The sequence below is a fragment of the Crocodylus siamensis genome, chromosome 4 (genome assembly GCF_052110815.1).
Source record: "Crocodylus siamensis isolate JL-2025a chromosome 4, ASM5211081v1, whole genome shotgun sequence".
Classification (NCBI taxonomy): domain Eukaryota; kingdom Metazoa; phylum Chordata; order Crocodylia; family Crocodylidae; genus Crocodylus; species Crocodylus siamensis.
Window position 1 is genome coordinate 80,464,562 of NC_143398.1, and position 19,516 is coordinate 80,484,077.

A 19,516-nucleotide genomic window follows, 5' to 3' on the forward strand; every position below is an offset into this window, starting at 1 on the left:
CCTATTAGCGTCTTCCCTTGTAGGGAATTCTAGTATCAGTAATGAAAAACAAACTGAGATGGTCCAAAATGGAGATGATCCAAACAGATAATGTACTTTTTGTGATTATCTATGCTTTGTGTTTTTGCATTTGCTTAAGTACTAGGTCATTAAATACATTACACTGAAAATTGAACCCCCCCACTTTTATTACTATGCAACAATTAGCAACTACTGTGGAAATTCTGTAATAATATTATATTCAAATAAGTACAAAAAACACCAATGATTTTCATAGTTTTATAGTTTCTAGAGTCGGAAGGGACCTGAGCAGATCATTCCATTTTTGTTTGTTTGCTTGATTTATTTGCTATAACTTCTAAACTTGTCTGTTTGTCCTAACTGAGGTAGGGATTGAGCCAATGCCTATTAAAGTCAATGGGCATCTTTTTATTGACTACAAAGAGATTTTGAATTAGTTTATATGTGTCTACAGGGTGTCACTTCAAAAGGGTGGGCAGCATCTGCTCCACCCTGAGCTGTCATAGAAAAATTAAATAGTGTTAAGTACACTTTGAATGACGCTGTAGCTCTGATGGTCCAGGAAATGTGGAAGGGGCAAATATTTTTATAAGTAATATCTTTTACTGGACCAACTGCATGGTTAGGAGAAAAGATATCATCCACAAAAATCCTTAATAGTATTAATACAATTAATATTTTAAATTAATTAATGAATTAGTATTAATATTCTTAGAGGACATGTACCACATGCTAAATTTCAGGGTGTAGGTGGAATTTAAAGATAAAGGCCCTGTCCTGGATAGCTATTCATGGAAAATTTCATCCTTATGGAATGAACTACATCTTTAGGGCAAAACATATCTTTGGCATTTCCTAAAAGGGGGCACTAAAATTATACAGAGTCAAATATCTATATTATCCATGTATATTAACAAGGTAGAAGGGTACTGGCATTTTTACATTAATGAATTATGTATGGTTTCATAGAGTAACTCTACAGTAACAGTACTGAGGAAAATGCAGTATCTATTCATCTCTTAAATTAAATTGCCGTCTTTCAAGTGATCATGTCCTTTTTTATTTCGTAAGGAAACTGGGCATTATATGCAAGGAATATAGAAAGCATTCATGCAGCTGAAATTTAAAAGGCTGCATGTATGTTGCTTTGATAACCTGTTTCTTGTGTTATCAGACCTCTGTTTTGGAATAAATGATTATTATATATCATCAGTTGTTAAATACTAATACTAGTTTTCTAGCCTTTTAAAAATTAAATTAGAGGCTATTTTTCCTGTCTCTATTTTTGCTGAAATATTAAACAGTAATTGGAACTCTAAAGTGCACGTTCACTCCAAAATGATCTGTCTACTACCAACCCATTTGGACTGTTTATTTCCTTCCACAACGCTCTTTACACATATATATTTATAGAAATGTGACAAATAGAAAACACCCAGGAGTGCTTGATTCAAAGAGTGTCTAAGTTAACGTCTCTCCAGGGATATCTTTTCAAAATGGTTCATTTAGAGTTATGAACAAAATTATAGGATGCATCAGTTTGAAAAACTAAGCCTATATATTAGAAGTACAGATTAATACAATTGATGAAGTTATTCATGGGAGAACATGCACTCTGAAATGATATATCTGTAGTTTTCTATCTTTAATCAGAAAGCTAATCATGAATTTAAAATGGCATGTGGTATATTTGGATCAATGTCTTGAAACAATTAGAATGTTTAGAAATAAAATCATGCAATAACTATTGTGTTTCATGTCTTGAAATAGTTAGAAATAAAAGCTAGACTTAACCACAGACCCAAACAACCAAAATAGATTTTTTTTCAGACATTTTAATACTCAGTTCAGCTAATTAATGTTCTCTATCTATCTATACTATGGCTACCATGAACTCAATCAGATTATTTGAATGAACACTTAACATGATCTGTTTCTTTTTTAAGTGATCTTCTTTAATTAACTGGATAGAAAAAAAATGTTGTTAAGCAATAAGCAGTAAATTGTATAACAAAGATCGTACTTTAGGCTACACAATCATTGATTGGGTCTTGCTTTTACAAACCTTTCCTGATGCTGGGAACTGTACTGGGAACATAATCTAAGTAAGATGGAGTAGGGGCAGGAGTGGGCAGCATCATGGGGCTAGAAGGTCCATGAAGGGCTGGTTGTGGTGGGGAAGAAGTTAGCAAGTCCACAGCAGGTATTATTTGTCTGGGAGTAGAGGGAGCCAGAGGGCTTAAAATAGTCCAGTCAGGGTGTGTGTGTGTGTGTGGGGGGGGAGGATGGAAGTGTAGGAAAAGCACACCCCTGGGTGGGCAGCACAGCTGGGGTGAGCAGCAGGGCTTTCCCAGCCCCAGGGCTGCACTCCAAGTATGTACGTATATTCGGTAGATCAGGCTAACCCATGCCTGATCTAACTTAGTGCACTTTCTATGGTGTCCTAAATCAGATTGGGCTAGCCATTTTTTGCCCAGTCTAACCTCCCCAAACATATATACAGATCAGCACTTAGATCAACCTAACTGAAGTTAGGCTGATTTAAGTATAATGTCTGCATATACCCAAAGTTATCATTAATGAAATATGACAGGGAAGATGTCATTATAGATTGAGTTTCCAAATATAGTAAAAGAGTTGCCTTCATAGTTGTTTTCAAAAACACTTCCATTGCCTTTTTTAAATCTGGGCAAAGACCAGCAGGGGAACTAGCATGGGGCAACAGGCCGCCAGGACCAGTGCTAACAGTTCAGAACCCCAGCAGTGTGTAAGCACAATGTTTTTTTCCCCCAGAAAACACATCATCCTTCTTTGGAAATATCAGTACATGTGATAATTGAAGGAAATGCACTGGCTTTATTGTGGTTATAAAACCCAGTCTGGTTAACTTTAGTTAATAGAAGAAATATAACAACAACCACCATCCCGCATGCATTCCCTTGCCTTATTTTCTTCACCACTGCTTGAATGTATGTTAGAAGATGTCTTGGATCCCCGTGGTCCCCAATCCCAGATATAAAACACAGATTTCTGACAACGTATGCACAGACTCAAAAAATAAATAAACATATGGAGAGAGTCTCCATATATATACACATCTATACATATATATATATATATATATATACACACACATATATATATATATACATATATATATATATACACACACACACACATATACATATGTATGGAGGCATACACTAATATATCAACATCATAATCTCACGATTTAGAAATTGTTAATAGACAGAGTGCAAATTATTACTCATCAATGTCCCTTTTTTCTGAGCTGTCATTGTGCTAGTAGATCTGTGCATTTGGATTGTCTGAGAATTTGTACTTAAAAATAATGTATGATTTATTACAGTACAGGCCTGCTGATAGTCAGCATGACTGACTATGTTAAGGGGGGTTTTTTTGTCAGCTAACCTCTGTCACATACTGGAGGAAAAGATGATAATCAGTATATTTACACTCAGTATATCATTTATTTCCTGTACCAGAAAAGTCCCTGCATGGCAGAAGCCCTAACAGTACTATTTACAAAAGCAGCGCTGATTGTTAGAGTCAGAAGTGCAGGTATTATGTCTGCATAGTATATAAACTAACAATCATTATTTATATCAGTGAACACATGCACTTATGACCAGAATGGGATTAAGGTGGTTATGTATTACACATCCTCACAGGGCTGTCATGTGGGTGATGTACTGTGTAACACTAATAGCTATTGCTCTGATGAAGTATTATACCAACTGCCATCACTCCAGTAATGTATTTTGTCACGGCAATAGAACCTACACTAAAATATATCATCAGAGCAGTTGCAAATGTAATATATCCTCAGAGCAAGAGCCCTCCATAATGTGTTCCCTGATGGATCATTTCATGTGCTATTCTAATTAGGATTCTATTTTCCTTTTGGGGGGTGGAGGTATGAACGTTTGCTCTTGACAGCAAACAGGCCTAAAATGAAATGGCCTTATGCTCTAACCTCTAACACTTAAATTTGCTTGCGTCCTGAACTCATCTCTTTTACCTGAGTTGTTGTTATTATTATTATTTTTTAATTATAATTGTCAGTATCTGGTAGGAGGTCTTTTCCCTCTCTTCTTTTCCATCCTCAACTCTACCCCGCTCCTTTAGTCTCTAAATTCCAGGGTCCCTGCCAGCAAATCTATCCTTCTACCCACTCCTCTTTTACCTCTTCTTTTCCCTTCACTATTTCTGAATTAAAAAAAAAGCCATCTTGCTTCCTTCTGAAGAGGTACCTAGGTCTCATCCATATCCATATAAAACAGTAGGCATTATAATGCTCTTCTGTATCTGAAGCTTGTTCCTTTTCAGTAATTGTTTGAAGTCAAAGATTTCCTACAGAGTAGGTGCGAGTGCTTAGGGCCATCTTCAGGACTGCACTCCAAGCTATGAAAGCCACCCTAAGTCTATATAAATGTATCAAAATATAATTTTATGCAATGAGGAGATATGGGCTGTAACATTTACTTTGTCCCCATTTTCATAGAGCAGATGAATGCTTCCTTCCATCCCTATAGAATTATTTTTCAAGCCTCCAAAGAAGCAAATTAGTGTATATGGTCCTTGCCATAAATTATCTCCTATTATTTTTAACAATCTAATGGTTTCATAATCTAACAGGAATACTGTAATACTTGCCACTTTGCCGGGGGATTTTCTTGACCATTCTAAGCAAATAACTCAGCTGTCATTCATGACTCTGTGCTCCTCTTCTTTATCCAATGTGCCATTACAGAGGTCATTAAAGTATCAAATTAAAATACCCTTAAGATATTCCTTCCATCTTCTATAATGTAATGCTTTGTAACTAACAAATTCCTATATTTGTCTTTTGTGAGATTTGTTCATAGTTGATATCCTTTCCCCTGTACTTTAATGCCCCTGTAAAATGCTCTGACATTAATAATTCTCTCCTGCTCCCTCTTCTCTACAGTATTATCTCTTGTGGCATCTTACCCATCTCTGCTTCTCAGCATGAGACTGATTTGGATTCTTCAAGCATGTATTCTGAATTGATTTGCTATAATCTTCATCAAACCATCCTTTCTTTCTCTCTTCTAAGAGATGCTGGTGGTCCTCCTTACTGTATATACATTCATGCACTTCATAAAATGTATCTAATGTTTCACCTCCTGTATTTTCAGTAGGAGCACATACATTGGTGAGGTCAATATTATGCCTTGTCCCTTTTATTTTTAGATAGTAGTTATGTTCAGTGCTAGCTTCAAAGCCAATAACTGTTCATAGCAGAATAACTCCTGCCTCCATTTCATTCCTTGTAGTCCCTCCTCCACTGTAAAGCAGTGGGAATTTGTTAACTTTGAGAGACTTATTATGCAAGTGATTCTTCACCATTTTTAAGGACTCTTATTTATTGTTTGTGTGGGTTGTTTGTTTTACAGAATAGGGATATTAATAGCGTTAACTTTATATCCAGCTTTTAAACAGGAGGGCCAGTGGATTGGTCCGTACTCTGGCCCCTGTTTTTTGACCTGTCTGATTTAAAGAAACTTTACTGGCAACAAAGCTACTAGACATCAGGACCATGTAAGTATAGAAGTTTTAATATGGTTGCTAGGACATGTTATCCACTAGAAGATAGGACAGGTCTGACAAAGCTTTCTAAAAAGTAGAGGATTGCAGATTTTGGAAGGATGAAAGAAAAGCACAAGAAACCTCCTAGTTGAGAAAAAAGATGCAAGAAAAATAACTCACTAAGACAAACTGGCAAGAGAATGAGGAGCAAAGGAAATTATTAAATTAATAAACAATTCAGCAGTTTTGAGATGGCTGTCATCTAACCTTTCTCCTATGAGGGAGGGAAAACTTTTAGTCAAGATCATTCTGCTGTAAGGGTTATTGTTTTTCCCCCCAACCTGTATCATGTCTAGATTTCTAATTTCCTCAAATTGGGTAGAAGGAGTTGGAAATGCGGATCCTGTTTGTTTTAATTTCTGCCTATCTTCAAGAAGAATGTTATGGGAAACCCCACCACTGCTCTCAAGCACTGTGCTCAACAGCAGTATAGAAAGGTAGTCCCAGGGAAGCTTCACCACCTCAGTTTGGTCTGGTATAAGTAGAGTGGGAGTGGGTAGGTGAGGTATGATTTTGATGGCACTTAAGAACACACTGGAAGCAGCATAGACATACTCGCAAAAGAAGCTGCCATCAAAAGTCAAGATTCCCTTAAACTATTCTCTTGATTGACTACAAGGGTATATTGGTTGATCCACTGAGCATATTCCTGATTCCCAGCAGTTTCTCAAAAGTACTTAGGGAAGTGGCAGCCACGGAATAGCTAACTGCATTGGCAAGCACTGGATGCATCTTGGGGGCCATGGCAACACGGTTGGCATGCACCACTGCATCAGCTTTGACAAATAGGAAGGTGCTACCTGGGCCTGGACAGGGCTGAGGGGTGGGGGTGAGTGGTGCTTGGCAGCACTGAGAGAAGTCGGCTGTGTGGTGTGGTTCCTGCAGGGCTCCTCACTTCAGATGATCCTCATGTCCTGTTGGCTGGTCCTGGAGCTACGTGGAAAGACTCCTACCATGTCTCAGTCACTCAGTCACTTCTTGCTGTGAGATCCAGACTCCTTCATATGGATGGCAGATGCATGGCCCTGCTCTGGCATGAGCCACTATGCTCGGGGATAAAACTGATAACCCCTCATCAGGATGGGACTGTAAAGCATTGAGTCTCAGCCAGGCTTATGTGAGACACCTTGTGAAAGTGGAGTTGAAAACAATGAGCTCAAGTTGCAGCCAGGTAATTTAGGTTAGGTATGAGGAAAAACTCTCTAACCAAGAGGATATTAAAGCACTGGAACAGGTTACCCAGAGAAGTTGTAGAATCTCCATCCTCGGATATTTTTAAGACTCAACTAGACAAAGTCTGGGCTGGGATGGTCCTGCTTTGAGCAGGGGGTTGGACTCCTGAGGTCCCTACCAACCCTAATTTCCTGTGATTTTTACGATAAAAAAGATACCCCTTTTCAATATACAAAATATTATTCAGTGTCTGAATGGAGAGTGATCTATTTATGCTAATCAGGGTTCAGAATTGGAATACTGTAGCTATTAGGAATATTAACTCCTCATCAACAGGAAGAGCAACACATGTCCACTTTAAACAAAGATGAGTGTTTTAATTGTTCTGATAATCACTGGTTTCAGAAACACATTGAGCATATGCAGGGGGGCATTCCCTGCAGCCAGTGAACTATATCAGGGAATGAAATGTCAGAAAACAAATTTGTCTGGTAGGACAGTATAGAAATATCTGAAAATAATATAGGACTCAATCTACTGTGCTATTTGTTGATTTGAGAATGCACTGTGTATTTAGGTGAAGTGCAATGTTTGCTACCAAAATTGAGTACATTATTGGGAAATGGTGATCTCTTAGGAGCAAAAGAAGCAGGGGGAAAAATTGCAAAGAAATAAGGGGCTTAGATAGGTTCCATTGGGAACAACCCTATTTTGAGTGGGGAAAAAATAAAATTACAAATATGCATAGGTTAATTTAACAATAAAAATCTGGGTATACAGAATAACAAGCACACCAATAGGTTGAACATGAGAAAGAGAAAATATAGGCTATCAGAACAAAATGTCAGTAGGTTGTAGTAGACTGTAAAATAGTTTTCCAAAGAAAATAGCTAAAACTCCTTTCTTGGGATGTTTGAAAATTTATGCACTATAAGATGCAATCCTAATTTGGTAAGAGATGGTTTGGAAAATCTAATTGATCTTTTATTTGTGAATTATGCAGTAGAAATGTGTTGAGAGAATTTCAAAAGTCCCTTTAGAAATTATTTTGCAAAAAAGATAAAACATTAAACTCCATATTATAAAGACTTGAAAATATACTGCAGGGCAGAGGGGGTCAACTTTTTTGGCATGCATGCAGCATGCCACAAATTAGCTCTGACCTTTCCATGACTGCAACTCTGATCTTTCTTCCCCTGCCTGCTCTAGTTTTTGCTCCCTGCTCTGTGCTCCCTGATTGATCTGCTGCTCTTCTTTCTGCTTGCTGTCTTATCTTCTGGTGTGCTGCCTGTGTCCTCCCTGAGCTGCCACAACATACTACATACACAGGCTGCCTGTGGCACTTGTGGCATGCATACCACAGCTTGCCCCCGCCCCCCCCCCCGTTTGAGGGAGTGCAGTTGCAATGGCAGGTGGAAGAAATAAAATAACTTGGCTTGTTTTATGTGGTTCACCAAACTGGTTTGCAGATATCACTTTCTGAAAAAAGACGGTTGTATTTAGAGATGTGCTGGTATTGAATAAGACAACAAACATTTTCCATGTTTTGAAGCTGAGGAGTAACAGGGCAGCTGGGCAACCTATAAATTAGGATAGCATGCTGAGTAAAGGACAGGATAAGTGTGAACTGAGAATAGAAGAAATCAGATTCAGAAATTTTTGACATCTGTTTAATTATATTTAAAACCATCTATCATTGCAGTATCCAAGCAACAACTCTGTATCAAATCAGTTTAGAATTTAGACAACATAAGGCCTAGTACTAGAGACACTTGTCTGCATACTTTTCTCTAGTGAATGCAACTATACACAATGCATTAAGTTAAGCATAAGTAAGTCTTTCAACTTGTGCCCAAAAAGGAGCTTAGAAAAGTTAAATAACAAGACAAAGAATATGCTTGCTCAAAAAAATTATGAAATTTTAAAGAAAAATATTAGTTTAAAAATGACAGAATATGCCAGTTGACAATATACTTGCAAAATAATAATGTCTGAAGTAAAAATGTTAGTTAAAAAATTACAGAATATTGCTGTTACCAATATGTCAGCAAATGAATAAAGTCTTGAGGGGAAAGAACTTACATTGGTATATTGGAAAAGTATTGTATTGTACCTCAGCGGTGTTTTTTAACATTTCAGGTATGAATTTACCCTTGTCCAATCATCATTAGTCTCAAGAGGTATGTTTAGAAGCTACATTCAGATAGACCCAACTACAGTTAGGTTAATCCAATTGCCTAATTGTACAGGCATTGGGGGTTAGGTAAACTAATTTAAAATCAAGAATGGGTTATAGCCCAATCTATTGAATGCCTGCATGTGGAGCATAGCTCTGGGGCTGCAAAAGCCCCGCAGCTTGCCCCAAGCCTGGGACTGTAATCTCTCTACCACCCCCAACCCTGAGTGGGCTATTTTTAGATTCCCCTGACTCCCTCCAACCTTGGATGGACAACTTCTCCCTCCCACTTTGTGGATCCACCAATCCCCCCAATTCTGTCTGCTCCTTCCCGCACCCTGAATTAATTACTCCACTTCCTCTATGCAGTTCTGGGATGAGTGAACACCTACCTGTATATGCCACTCCCATTGTACAATCACACAACTTAAAGTAAACTGCTTCATTCTACAATCACACAATTTAAAGTAAACTCCTTCATCAGATAATGACTGTTCCCTAGAGTGCCATACACTGTCCTGCCTTCTGCCTTATTTCAAACTAAATCTCAGGCTACCCACTGTGTTTTTCCCCAATGACCACACTATCAAGAGGCAGCATGGATAATTAGCTACTCACTGGCTAATCCCAGTAAAGGCATATACAAAGCTCTTGTTATATTTAACAACTATGCTAACTTGCCATTCCAGCTTCAGACTTACTTGTTGTGTGTGTCCTACAAATCTGTCCCTATTCATGAACTGTGGCTGAACCTCTAGTCCAAGGGTGGGCAATTCTTTTGGTTGGAGGGCTGCTTACCGAGTTTTGGCAAGCTGTCGGGGGCTGCATGGGAAGCCCTGCTCCTTGACAGGTGCCTCGCCGCCTGGTCACTATCTTGTGATTGGAAGTCCTTCCCCCTAACCCCTGATCTTTGCCACCAGAAGTCCCTCCCCTTGCCCTCAGAAGTACTGGTTTTAGCAAAGGGGTTTGCCATCTTAGAACCAGAAAAATACCAAATTACAGTCTAAAAAGCAAACATCTAAAACATTCATTAATTTGATTTAAAAAAATATTTTGACCTGGTTTACATGTGTTTGTATAGTGTACATAGAGGTGATTGTATACAAAAGCTTAAAATGAAGACTTACTCTTGTATATTATGGGGGGTAGGTATAGGTTTGTGGTGGGTTGTGGGTGTATCTGGGTATGTGGGGAAGGGTGGGGTGGATAGGTGTGGGTGTGGGGTTAGGGAGCATGTGGGTGCGGATGTTTGGGGTGTGGGTGGGTATGGGGGTATGTGGGGCTGCATGTATGGCAGTGCAAGGCGGGGCATGGGTGCATGAGTATAGTGGGGGGGTGTGGGACTCACCCTACACACACACACACACACACACACACACACACACACCAGGTACTGACACAGCCCCATGATCCCATGGTCTGGCCATGCAGTCAGGAGTCACGTGGTGCTGCAGCAGTGTGCAGGTAGGGAAGCACAGAAACAGTTGGGGGTGGGGTGGAGCTGGGTGGCTGCATCCTGCTGCCAGCTCCCCCTGTGTCCTACTGCCCCTGGCTCCTGTCATCTTTGACAGGTAGTCAGGAGCAGATATTTCTAAATGTTTTAGGGGCCCAGTGGGCTGGATAGAATGGCCTGGTGGGCTGGATCCAGCCTGCAGGCTATATTTTGCCCACCTCTGCTCTAGTCTAGTCTTGTTGCAATTCTCATAATTTATACCAGTGGTTACAAACTGATTGATCGTGATGGACCAGTTGATCATGGAGCCTCTTGCAGTCAATCTGAGGCTGGGGCTGCACGTGCACCCCCTGCTCCCAGCCCAGCAGGTCAGTCTGTGGAGAAGGGAAGAGGTGTGGGCCAGATCAAGGCCTCTGCACTGAGGGACAGAGTGCAGTAGAGGCAGGAACAAGGATAAGGTGTGATCCTCCTGGCTGTGTGGGTGGTGGGAGGATCAAGCCTGGGTGGCTTGTCCAGGGGTGCAGCGGACTCCTGCTGCTTTGTGCATCCCAGCACAGGCCCCGTGGGGCACGAGCCCCAAAATATGTGTGCAGTGGAGGTTGCTGCCATTTCAGGTTGGGCTTTGCACCCTGAGCCCTGCTGCAGCTGGCCTGGGATTGGCCCAATGCCATGTGCACCCACTGCCGGGCGGGCAGCAGACAAGGCTCAGCCCAGCAGTGGGATGCAAATGGCATTAAGCCATTCCCAGGCCAGCTGCAGTGGGGCTTGGGGCACAAAACTCAGCCTGCAATGGCAGCCGCCTCTGCTGCATGCAGATGGGGAGCACATGCCCCACCAAATGCAGGGCAGCATGGGCAGCTTCAGCAGAGTGAGGGAGGGAGCAGGGCTGGAGTAGGGACTGTCCCTGAACAGATGGGATGGGGCATTGGACGGAGCCACAAGTGGCTCATTTGGAGGATGTGGCAACAGGGGGTACACAGCCTGGGAGAGGATGGGGTAGCATGTGCCTCTGGATCTACATGTGAGGCAGAGTGGGGTGGGCTGGGGTAGGCTGAGGCTGGAGCCAGGGCAGTACTGGGCTCTTCTGGGGGGAGGTGTTGGGCTGGGCTGTGCTCAGGCCAGGTGGCGGTGCTATGGGGAAGTGGGCTGCAGGCACCTGAAAATTTGCAGTGCCCCGCCAAGTCCCCATCCCAGTGCACCCACCTTGAGTGCAGTGCAGCCCAAATCCCCTGCTGGGAAGAGCCCAGAGTAGCCTTCCCCTCCCTGCACCACTTCCCCCACTGAGGGCATAGGGGCCATGTACCTGGGATTTGTGTGGGGGGAGGTTACTGCTGCAGGCTGGGGATGGGAGGTTGCACTGGGATCTTTTTGGCAGGGGGATTGGACTGCACTGTCCTCAAGGCAGGCTGTGATGGCACTGGAAGGGTGGGTTGGGGAGGTTATGGTGAATTTTTCCATGGCTGCAACCCCCTCCTTGATAGCCCTGCTCCCATCACTGCCACCACTCAGCCTGAATGCAGCCCAGCCCAGCCCAGCCAAGCAACTCCTCCAGGAAGAGCCTGGCACTGTCCTGGGCCCAGGCCACCCTGCCCTGGATGCAGATCTGGGGGCACATGTCCCCCCCATACCCTCCTAAGCTGCGTGCCTCCCCTTCCTTTGTCCCACAGATGGGCTTCTTGTGGCTCTGCCCCACACCTTGCCCTGGCTGTTCAGGGCCTAACAAATTAACTGAGCAATCATAAACAACCAGCCCTACTCTCTCCCGCAGATTGAGGCCCCAGAAGTGAGGGAGGGAGCTGGGCACAGGCAGGAGCAGGGTCTGGGAGGAATGGGGGACAAGCATAGGCCCAGGGGGAACATGCCCCCAGGCCTCCACTTGCCCTACCACCCAGGTGTGGCCACGGCCCCACTCCCCCCAGCCCATGCTCTCTTCTTCACAGCTGGGGCCTTGATCTGCCCCACCTCCCCATGGGCCTTTCTCCTCCCTCAACAGGTTTACCTGGTGTGGGGGCATGCCCGCAAATAATTTTTCCTCCTCCACCTCAATCTGCCCCCACTTCCCTCACCACAGATTGACCTGCAGGGGGGAGGGGGTTTGGGGGTGGCACATGGTAGATCTTGGGTTGCTTTTGAATTCAAAAAGTGATCTCCTACTTAAAAAGGTTGGAGACCACTGATTTATACTATGATTTCTCCTGTAGAATTGAGAGGGGTTTAAGATATAATTTTTGGTTTCCTTTTGACCTGTAACCTTTCTGACAGATGGTTTATATAACAGAAGATATTGCAAATATTTAAAGGAACATCTGACAACAATTAAAAAGTCAATCTTCTATTTAGAAATCTCGGTATACTAAATACCTTCCCAGGTCACATTCAGTAGGCAATATCTCCCCACTCATAAACCCTGAATCTATTGGTGAACAAGTAAAACTTGTGGGGGGAGGCAGGAGAGGGAGGGTGAGGGAGAACATAGCGTGAATTTATGGGATACAAAACTTAGGAAATAATATATCTGAATGAGTGATAAGTTTAAAAAAAACTGCGGCATGGTAAAAAAAAAAAGATTTTTAAACATTAAGGTTTTACAATTAACTGTATAAATGATATGCTCCAGGAAAAGGAGTGTTTGCTTCTTTGAAATATTTAAATTAATTAAATATTCCTGACATGCAGGAATAAAGCTAATAATGAACGAAATGTCAGCTTGAAAAACAAATGTAACTGACAAAGAAGAAAATATATGTGGTAAAATGGAGGGGAAGGGCTTTGGTATGGTGCTGTATCTGCTATTTTATCAAGAACAAATTAAAAAAGAATGTGTTAGAAAATAATAAGATAAATAGGTATTAACATTTCACTATCATGCCAAAACTACGCAGAAGCCAAACATTTTTTATATACAATGCAGGCAGTTATATTATTAAACTTAATGGCATCTGTAAAATGAAGACAAGCTCACAGACTTGAGATGGTAATGAAATAAGCCTGGAGTCTGATCAGGTTGCATGCAAATGATCTCATCTGAATAAAGTTAATGTTTGCATTTTTATAACACCCTGAAAGCATTGCCATTTTCACTGTCTTTTTGGGTTTTTTTCTTTCTTTTTAAAATTTTCTTGTAAGACAGAAAAAATATATTAGCCAGCAGGTTACATATCACTGTGCACTCCTACAGTATATCAGATTTTAAATTCTCATTTAGTTTCAGAATGCAGGCTCACACTAGAGTCCATCAAAAAGGAATTTGCTTGAAATGATTTATGTCATATTGGCAGCTTTAGTATAGTTTAAAAGTTGATTACAAATGCACATTTGATTTGAAATCTACTTATATCAAAAGAATAATGAGATGGCAAGGCTTCATATTCTGCTAAGTAATATATTAATGACATTACTTAAATAAAACTAAAACCCATTTTCTATCATTTTAATTTGATATGCTTTTTCTGCATTTCAAAATGAAAGAACCACATTAGCAAACATGATATGTGCTTTTCAGTTTTCACATAGTTTATTTCCTAAAAGATGCCTTCTTTGTTTGGCTGGTGGGCACTTCAGCAGAAATAAGTGCTAGCTGCTTTTACATCTAACACAAAGTCAAGGAATCAATTTAAAGTCTTTTTCTTAATATTGCCAGAAGTCAGTCTGACAATGAGGTAATTTTTTTATTATATAGTCAATAATGTAGTGTGATAAGAAATGTGTCTATAATATATCACAACATTTTAGCACTTGATTATCTTGACAGCAAAACCTGAAGAATGCAATACATTCCAAAGCTTGTCTAAGGCTGTGTACAGAAATTCGGGGAGGTTGGAAAGGTAGGGGTTAGATTGTATTAAAAAGGGCTACCTCATCTAAGTTAAGTCAAGATGAGGGGCAAGTGGGGAGGAGGGGGAGTCATGTGATGGGGGGGATAAGCAGGCTCTGGGGGGGGGGTGGAGGGGTCCATGGGAGTACTGGGGTTGCAAGTAAGGTCTGCAAGAGGAATAGGGGGGTTTGGGGGAGCAGATGGCACCTGTGGGGGGGGAGAATGGGGAGAGCAGTGTTGGGGGCAGCAAATCAGATGGGGGGAATCAGGGAGGCTAGCAGGGTCTGCGGGGGAGAGTTGATGGGATGGGGGGAATTTTTCCCTACCCCCTGGGACAGGCACTATTTTTTAGTCTGACAACCCACAAATGAACAACATTTCCCCAGTGAAGCAACCCACACCCCATCCCATTCACTTATCTCCCCACCCCGACTTACTTGCTTAGCTCCTGGCACCAGTTAACCCTGGTAAAATTGGCACTAGGCTCAACTTGTAGGGGGGGGTGTTGTCCACCTGGAGGTCAGAGGGGCAAAAAATAGTCTGGTGGCAGGGAAGGAGTAGGGAAAGCAGAGCCCCAGGGCTGGGGTCAGAAGTAGGGCATACCCAGGCTTAGGATTGCTTTGGGAACCTCACAGAAGTCCAGGACAGTTAGATCAGTCTGAAAATAGCCAATCTGATATAAATTGAGTGCACCTCAGAGGTAGGATTAACTTAGATTGGGTTGGCCATTTTTAGAACTTCTGTACAGTTCGCACAGAGATCCACCTAACTAGTGTAAGGTCCACACATGAGTGTACTAAATTAGATTGGGTAGCTATTTTTAACTAGATTTCACCTCCCTGTAACCACCTCAAATGTCTGTATGCAGCCCAAGTCTATTATAATCATGCAGCTAGTCCAATAAAATGCATCATCCACAAAAATCCTTGACTCTTGACTATAATAAAAATATTTTAATGGCTTGGGGTTGGCATCTTGCAGAATGGAGTCCCAGAGGAACTCCAAATAAATGTAATTAAAAAACTGAATCTTGTCCATTCATTTAGATTGTGATCCATATATACTGGCATCAAGGAAACTCATACCCTCTCAACATCTTGTTATTCCCTCCTTTTCCTCACAAGCCTCCAAAGTTACCCTCCCTTACCAATCTTCACCCCCAGGGAAAAGCTCTTTTACAAAATATGGAGGATTGTATGTTTCACTCCAGTGCAAAAAGACTACATCCTGGGCACATCTACATGTGCAATTTGTGCAGCTGAATGAACTGGTGCAGTTTGTACTGGAGTCAGCTGCTCCTGGGTGGAGCATAGATTCATAGATTCATAGATTCATAGATGCTAGGGTCGGAAGGGACCTCAATAGATCATCGAGTCCGACCCCCTGCATAAGCAGGAAAGAGTGCCGGGCCTACATTACCCCAGCTAGATACACATCCAACCTTCTCTTGAATACACCCAGGGTAGGGGAGAGCACCACCTCCCTTGGGAGCCCGTTCCAGACCTTGGCCACTCGAACTGTGAAGAAGTTCCTCCTAATATCTAATCTAAATCTGCTCTCCTCCAGCTTGTGGCCATTATTTCTTGTAACCCCCAGGGGCGCCTTGGTGAATAAATACTCACCAATTCCCTTCTGTGCCCCCCTGACGAACTTATAGGCAGCCACCAGGTCGCCTCTCAACCTTCTCTTGCGGAGGCTGAAAAGGTCCAGTTCCTCTAATCTCTCCTCATAGGGCTTGGCCTGCAGGCCCTTAACCATACGAGTGGCCCTTCTCTGGACCCTCTCCAGGTTATCCGCATCTTTCTTGAAGTGCGGCGCCCAGAACTGCACGCAGTACTCCAGCTGCGGTCTGACCAGCGCCCGATAGAGGGGAAGCATCACCTCCTTGGACCTATTTGTCATGCATCTGCTGATGCACGATAAAGTGCCATTGGCTTTTCTGATGGTTTCGTCACACTGCCGACTCATGTTCATCTTGGAGTCTACTAGGACTCCAAGATCCCTTTCCACTTCCGTGCCACCCAGCAGGTCATTTCCTAGGCTGTAGGTGTGCTGGACATTTTTCCTCCCTAGATGCAGCACTTTGCATTTCTCCTTGTTGAACTGCATTCTGTTGTTTTCTGCCCACTTGTCTAACCTGTCCAGGTCTGCTTGCAGCTGTTCCCTGCCCTCCGGCGTGTCCACTTCGCCCCATAGCTTAGTGTCATCTGCAAACTTGGACAGAGTACATTTCACCCCCTCGTCCAAGTCGCTGATGAAGACATTAAAGAGTATCGGTCCAAGCACCGAGCCCTGCGGGACCCCACTGCCCACACTCTTCCAGGTCGAAACCGACCCATCCACCACAACTCTCTGGGTGCGACCCTCCAGCCAATTCTCCACCCACCGGACTGTGCAGTGGGACCACAGCAGTTAAAGCTGGGGTGCAGCAGCCCCATAGTTTCATAGTTTCATAGTAGCTAGAGTCGGAAGGGACCTAGGTAGATCATCTAGTCCGACCCCCTGCCTTAGCAGGAAAGAGCACCGGGGTCAGATGACCCCGGCAAGGTGCTCATCTAACTTCCTTTTAAAAATCCCCAGGCTAGGAGCCTGCACCACTTCCCCTGGAAGCTGGTTCCAGGCCCTAGCCACCCTGACTGTGAAGTAGCGCCTCCTAATATCTAATCTAAACTTACCCTCCGCCAGTTTGTGACCGTTATTCCTGGTCACTCCCGGCAGCGCACGGGGGAACAGGGACTCCCCCAATACCTGCTGATCCCCCCTGACCAGTTTGTAGCAGGCCACAAGGTCCCCCCTTAGCCTTCTCTTGTGGAGGCTAAACAGGTTCAGGTCCCGTAGCCTATCCTCATAAGGCCTGCCCTGCTGACCCCTGATCATACGAGTGGCCCTCCTCTGAACTCTTTCCATATTGTCCACGTCCCTCTTGAAGTGTGGCGCCCAGAACTGGACGCAGTACTCCAGCTGCGGCCTGACCAGTGCCGCATAGAGGGGGAGGATCACCTCCCTGGACCTGCTCGAGATGCATCTGTGGATGCATGATAGGGTACGATTGGCCTTCTTGACTGCCTCCCCACACTGCCGGCCCATGTTCATCGTGGAGTCAATGACGACTCCAAGATCCTTTTCCGTCTCCGTGCTGGCAAGAGGAGAGTTCCCCAACCTGTAAGTGTGGTGCCGGTTCTTCCTCCCCATGTGCAACACCTTGCACTTATCAGTGTTAAACCCCATCCTATTCTCATCCGCCCACCGTTGCAACCTGTCAAGGTCAGCTTGTAGCCTATTGCACCCTTCTAGTGCACCCACATCCCCCCACATCTTAGTGTCATCAGCAAACTTGAACAGGGTGCTTTCTACCCCCTCATCCAAGTCACTGATGAAGATGTTGAACAGTGCAGGCCCGAGGACCGAGCCCTGCGGAACCCCACTGCCCACATCCTTCCAGGTCGAGAAGAACCCATCCACTACCACCCTCTGGGTGCGGCCCTCCAACCAGTTGGCGACCCATTTGACCGTGTGGGCATCGACACCACAGTCTCCCAGCTTTTTGATGAGGACAGGGTGAGAGACAGTGTCGAAAGCCTTCCGGAAGTCCAAAAAGACTACATCCACAGCAACCCCTGCGTCTAATGATTTGGTGACCTGATCGTAAAAGGCCACCAGGTTGGTCTGACAAGACCTGCCACTGATAAACCCATGTTGCTTGCCCCTGAGCATGCATTCCCCCGCAAGGCCCTCCTGGATGTGTGCCAGGATAATTTTTTCAAAGAGCTTACCCGGGATTGAGGTCAGACTAACTGGCCTGTAATTTCCCGGGTCCTCTTTTTTTCCCTTTTTGAAGATAGGGACCACATTGGCCCTCTTCCAGTCCTCCGGCACCTCGCCAGAGCACCACGAGTGCTCATAGAGCCGTGCCAGGGGTCCCGCAATGACCTCAGCCAGTTCCTGTAGAACCCTAGGGTGAAGATCGTCTGGACCAGCGGACTTGAACACGTCCAGCTTCTCCAGAAGTACCCTAACTAACTCCTCGCTAACCCTTGGCCCAGGCGTGTCTCTCTCGGGGCCCGAGGGGGGCCCAGCAGGGAGGTGGCTGAACTGGTCCCTACTTAGGAAGACAGAGGCAAAGAAATCGTTAAATATGTTAGCTTTGTCATCTGGCGTGATGACTAAGTTGCCCATCGTGTCCTGCAGGGGCCCCACATTACCCGGGACCCTCTTTTTACCCCCTATGTATTTGAAGAAGGACTTCTTATTGTCCTTAATCCGGGAAGCTAGTCCTATCTCCAACTCTGCCTTGGCCCTCCTGACTGCCCCCCTACATCCTCGGGCGACTATAACATAGTCCTTCTTGGCGATGACCCCATCTCTCCATTGGGTATATGCCTCCCTTTTAGCAAGGAGACATTCCCGGATGCTCTTAGTGAGCCATGGGGGTTTATGTGCCCTCCTGCTCCCTTTGACCCTTGTTGGGATTACCTCCCTTTGGGCATGGAGGATCGTCTCCTTAAGGAGCAACCACTCACCTTCGACATCTGATTCCCTTCCCCTCTGGGTCCTCAGCGCTTCCCCAACTATCCTCCTTAGCTTGTTGAAGTCAGCCCTCCTAAAGTCTAGGGCTGTTGCCTTGCTGCAGCCCTTTGCCACCTTACGCTGGATGGTGAATTCCAGCAAGCGATGATCACTGTCTCCCAGGTGGCCCATCACCCGCAGCCCCCTCACCAGGTCATCACCCGTGGCCAGCACTAGGTCCAACAAGGCGTCTCCCCTGGTGGGACTGTGCACCTCCTGGGTTAGATGGAGGTCCTGCAGTCTGGCTAAGAACCGACGTGAGCGATCAGACTTGGCTGACTGCTCCTCCCAGCAGATGTCTGGGAAGTTCAGGTCCCCCATGATGACCACATCCTTAGCCCTCACTGCCTCTGTAAGCTGACCTAAGAATTCCAGGTCGAGCTCTTCTCCCTGGTTGGGAGGTCTATAGTAGACTCCCACCGTTAAGTCTCTCTCCCCTGGACTGCCTTTTACTCTAACCCAGAGCACCTCAGAGTGCCCCCCCTCTACCCCCATGCTAATTAACGAGGAAGTATATTCCTCCTTGATGTAGAGTGCTACTCCTCCACCTTTCCTTCCTATCCTGTCCTTCCTGTATAGCCTATAGCCCTTGACACTCACCGCCCAGTCATGCGATGAGTCCCACCACGTTTCTGTGATCCCCAGGCTGGAATAAGGTCCAGGGGATCAGCTCTGGGCT

The 19,516-nt window shown here is 44.2% G+C and overlaps 1 protein-coding gene across 4 annotated transcripts in view; it reads right to left on the reverse strand.

The window, feature by feature from the left end:
- Positions 1-19,516, reverse strand: part of MGAT4C (MGAT4 family member C) — a 698,999-nt gene that overhangs the window by 129,619 nt on the left and 549,864 nt on the right. The gene's annotated exons all lie outside the window — the stretch shown is intronic.